Here is a 5,274-nt window from a genome sequence, read left to right as displayed (position 1 = left end):
ACCTCAGCCTCCCAAGTAGCTGGGATTACAGGCGCCCACCACCATGCCCGGCTAATTTTGTTTTTGTATTTTAGTAGAGATGGGGTTTCACTGTGTTAGCCAGGATAGTCTTGATCTCCTGGCTTCTGGATCACGATGGTCTTGTGATCTGCTGGCCTTGGCCTCTCAAAGTGCTGGGATTACAGGTGTGAGCCACCGTGCCCGGCCCATGCATTTTTAAAAAATCTTTGACTGCAAGATGTATTTTTATGTTTAATGCATAGTAGGTGCATATACTTATGCACTTACCTTGGTGCATATATTATGGAGTACATGAGATATTTTGATACAGGCATATAATGCATAATAATCCCATTATGGAGAATGGAACATACCCTCCATATTAAAAGACTTGACCAGACACTAGGGTCGTTTCTAACAGCTCCAGGCTGCACCCCAGGATGACCCTAGGCCCCCTTAAAGTACCTGCCTGAGAAAAGAAAAGGTTTCGAGGAGAATTCACTATTTGTTTTTAGCCAACCCCTGAGGATAAGCCCCACCACTTTCAGAGCATTTACTACAAAGGGCTTACAATTGAGGATCCTCTCGCTGCCCCTTTGAGATGTCTAGGTATCACCTACAACTCAGGGGTGTCTTCCTCAAGCATGTGAAGGTAATCCCTTTACAATGATAATCATCAGGAAGGAAGGGGCCTCTGTCTCCCAGCCTGTGTGGCATCCTAACTTTGATAAATGCCAGGTGGCAGATGCAGCTGCCTCATGGGCATTTATACTGACCAACCCTTGTAATTTTTCACCCTAATTCTACTGAGCCCCACTCAGACCCTCCCTGCTGCCTCACTTTCCCTTTATTTTTTATCGAGACAGGGTCTCATTTTGTTGCCCACAGCCATGTGCCATCACACCTGGATAATTTATTATTATTATTTTTTTGTAGTGACAAGGTCTCAACTCCTCCTGCCTGCACCTCCCAAAGTGCTGGGATTACAGGTGTGAACCACAGCACCAGGCCCATTCTCCCTTTAAAATACCCACTACTTCTGTGCAAATCAGAGTTGAGTTCAGTTCACACTGGACCTTCTTCCCTACTACAATTGTAATATTATGGGCTAAAAGCTGTCCTTACCACTTTAGTGTCCAGCTTTATTTACCTTGGATGGTGCTGAGTAAAATTACTCCCCCACCCCATTCCCTGCAGCAAAGGGTGGCCAGGGGACACTCACCTGACCACTGAGACATATGCTGAGTTTCTGGGAAGACATTTTTCTCTTGCCCTCCTGCACTCCTCCCTCACACCTTCTTTTCTGATGGCACAGGGACAGGAAGCCTAGAAACGCAGCAGCCATCTGGAAATACGAGGTCACAAGCATGAGGAAGACATAGCAGGTAGCCGACTGCCTCCTGAAATTCTGCTAAGATGCTTCTCGGGCAATTCAGTCACAACATGCCCAAAAAGGAACTCTAAGTCTTTCCATTTCTACCTTTGGAATTTCCAATTTTGATAAATAGCATCGCCACCCATGTGTTGCTATTGTCAGAAACTTGGTGGATACCACTGACTGACTCTTTTCACTCCCAGTCTCCACAATTCTGCCTACCAAATATCTCCTCGCAGGCTCCTTGCATTCATTTTTTTTTTAATTGTGGCACAGGGGGAAGGGGCGGCAGGCACCATGTCTGGCCACGAAGGTGGCAAGAAGAAGCCACTGAAACAGCCTAAGAAGCAGGCCAAGGAGATGGACGAGGAAGATAAGGCTTTCAAGCAGAAACAAAAAGAGGAGCAGAAGAAACTCGAGGAGCTAAAAGCAAAGGCCGCGGGGAAGGGGCCCTTGGCCACAGGTGGAATTAAGAAATCTGGCAAAAAGTAAGCTGTTCCTTGTGCCTGAGGAGATGGTGACCCTTTATTTCATCCTTATTTAAACGCCTATATTCCCTGCCATGACATCTTTTGCCACCTAAAGCTGGAATTAAGTGTTGTCTTGGAGCTGTTGTACATTTAAGAATAAACTTTTATAAAAAAAAAAATCTTAAAAAGAAACTGTGGCACAATACACATACAATTTACCATTTTAACCATCTTATTAAATTCTTTTTTTTTCTTGAGACAGGGTGTTACTCTGTCACTCAGGGTGGAGTGCAGCGGCACAGTCTCGGCTCACTGCAACCTCTGCCTCCCGGGTTCAAGTGACTCTCCTGCCTCAGCCTCCCAATCTTTTTAATTTTTATTTTATTTTTTGTCAAGATGTGATTACAGGCGTGAGCTGCCACACTTGGTCATTTTAACCATTTTGAAGTATACAGTTCAGTGGGGTTTAACACATTCACAATGTCGTGCAAACATCACCATTGTCTAGTTCTAGAATCTTTTCATCACCCCAAAAGAAAGTCCCATATTCATTAAGCAGCACTTCCTATTCCTCCCTTCCTCCAGCTCAAGGCACTAATTTGCTTTGTGTCTCTAGATTTGCCTATTCTGGATATTTCATAAAAATGAAACAATATAATAGTGGCATTTGTGTCTAACTTCTTTCATTCAGGATGTTTGCAAGGTTCATCCATGTTGTAGCATGTATCAGTACTATTCTTTTTGTGGCCAAATAATATTCCAGTGTGTGGATATACCACATTTTGCTTATGTATTCATCAGTTGAGGGACATTTGGGTTGTTTCTATCTTTTAGCTATTGTGAATAATGTTGCTACGAGCATTTGTGTATATGTTTTTGTTTGACCATCTCTTTTAAATTTTCAGGGTTATATACTTGAGAGGAATTGCTGGGTCATATGGTAATCTGTGTTTAACTTATTGAAGAACAATCAACAATTTTCCACAGCAGCTACATAATTTTACGTTTCCACCAGCAATGTATGAGGGTTCCAATTTTTCTGCATCCTCACTACACTTATTATTTTCTGGTATTGTTTTTAATTATAGTCACCCTAGTGGGCATGAAGTGGTATCTCACTGTGGTTCTAAGTTATATTTCCCTCCTGACCCATGATGTTCAGCATCTTATCATTTCCTTTGTTGGCCACTGTATACACTTTTTCTTTGGAGAAAAGTCTATTCGAGCCCTTTGTCCATTTTTATTTATTTTTAGTTTTTTGAGACAGGGCTCTGTCACCCAGGTTGGAGTGTAGTGGTATGATCATAGCTCATTGCAGCCTCAACCTCCTGGGCTCTAGCGATCCTCCCACCTCAGCTTCCCAAGTCGGTTGGGCTACAAGTGAATGCCACCATGCACAGCTAATTTTTAAATTTTTTGTAGAGATAGGGTCTAACTCTGTTGCCCAGGCCTGTCTTGAACTTCTGGCCTCAACAATCCTCCTGCCTCAGCCTCTCAAAATGCTGGGATTGCAGGTATGAGCCACCACACCCAGCTGCACATTTTACTTACTTTTTAAAAAAATGGCACCTCACTCTGTCACCCAGGCTGGAGAGCAGTGGCATGATCCTGGCTCACTGCAACCTCCACCTGCCAGGTTCAAGCAATTCTCCTGCCTAAGCCTCCCAAGTAGCTGTGATCACAGGCGTATGCCACCATGCCTGGCTAATTTTTGTATTTTTAGTACAGACAGCGTTTTACCATGTTGGCCAGGCTGGTCTTGAACTCCTGACCTCAAGTGATCCGCCCACCTCAGCCTCCCAAGGCTGAGGATTACAGGTGTGAGCCACCACGTCCAGCCTCCACCTGCACATTTAAAATGGAATTGTTTGGTTTTTAGTTGTAAGCGTCCTTTATATATTCTGGATATTAGACCCTTATCAGATGTGTGATTTGGTGAATATTTTCTCTGTTCTGTGAATTGTCTTTTCAGTCTCTTGGTAGTATCCTTTGATGCTACAGGGGCCAAGGGAAAATTTCCCCTTTGCCCTCTGAAGGTCTGCTGAAAAATCACCTGAAAAAAGGCAGATTAATAGGGGAAAATGATATGCAAACTTGTTAGCCTGCATGGGAAAAAACCATAGAATGATTGCCCAACCCCACAATGGGGCACAGATAGTTACATTCCCTTCTTCTTAGTGGGGAAGGGAGACAAAGAATCGTGGATAATTTTAGTGGGGATAGTAACGGATTTTTAGGGGAATTCAATGGGCTTGAAGAACAAAGTCTGTTTGAAGGACAAAGTCTGCTGAACCCACAGAGCCGACAATGGTTTGTGACAAAAGTCTGTCCAGGTGTGTTAACAGATTTCAGTCTTTCTGCGATATGAGTTCAGTTAATGAAAACCCAAGGAAGGGACCAGAAGTAATTATTTTCTTCTTCTTTTTTTAGAAGTAGTTAGCATTTAAGGAACCTCCCTCCATGTGGCTTCAAGCCACCAGGACACAGGACCCCTGACTCCCTTAAATCTTCTCCTCAGCTCTTCTGCTGAAGAATTTGGCCTTCACGATGACAGGCTGCTTTGGGAGTTTTTCCTTTCCCAGAACTTTGCAGTAGCCCGATCGCACCACATCAATGATGGGTGCGGCCCCAGTCTAGTTTTTAGCAGCAGTCACCCGTGTCTGCTCACTGACCTAAGTCCACAGTTTGTCAAGGTTGACACGTGGGCAGAAGCTCTGGTTCCTCTTTAAGTGGTAATGCCCCATACCGACTTTCCCAAAGTAGCCTGGCTGGTATTTGTCGAAGCTGAGCCTGTGGTGATGCAGACCACCAGCATTACCATGGCCTCTGGGGTGCTTCTGGTGCTTCCCTGTGCGGCGGTGGCCGTGGCTCAGGTGGCCCCGAAGTTGCCGGGTCTTCCTCAGTCTGGATGGCATGTTGGCGGCCTAGATGAAAGAGCAATTGCTTTCTTCCTTGGTGAGTCCAGGCTTTAGGCAGATTTGAGAACTTAGAGAACTTCATCCTGAGCTTAGGGAGAGACAAAGGATGGAGAGGCAGGAGGCGGGGGAAGGTCACAGAGACCTGGAGGCTTCTTGCTCAGTTCAGCAGGTCAAAGCGCCATACTTTGGGGTATCGGTTTTTGAGCCCCAACAATGTATAAAAGTTTTTCACTTTGTTGAAGTCCAATTCATCTTTTTCTTCTGGTGCTTGTGCTCGAAGTGTCTTACATCTACTTTTGAGTGTTTTATTCCATGCACAGAGCACAAGGATATTTTAAATACCTAAATCTGATAATGACTCCCTTGCTTCACACCTTCAATAGTTTCCCACTGTATTTAAGATAAAGTTCAGGCCGGGCGCTGTGGCTCACGCCTGTAATCCCAGCACTTTGGGAGGCCGAGGTGGGAGGACCACGAGGTCAGGAGATCGAGACCATCCTGGTCAACACGG

The 5,274-nt window shown here is 44.7% G+C and overlaps 1 pseudogene; it reads right to left on the bottom strand.

Moving 5' to 3' along the window:
- Positions 1-4,313: 4,313 nt before the first annotated feature.
- On the bottom strand, positions 4,314-4,760 carry LOC105551358 (annotated as a pseudogene).
- Positions 4,761-5,274: the final 514 nt, after the last annotated feature.

Source organism: Mandrillus leucophaeus, unplaced genomic scaffold (genome assembly GCF_000951045.1).
Source record: "Mandrillus leucophaeus isolate KB7577 unplaced genomic scaffold, Mleu.le_1.0 Scaffold114, whole genome shotgun sequence".
Lineage (NCBI taxonomy): Eukaryota > Metazoa > Chordata > Mammalia > Primates > Cercopithecidae > Mandrillus > Mandrillus leucophaeus.
This window is presented reverse-complemented; position numbering and strand designations above follow the sequence as displayed.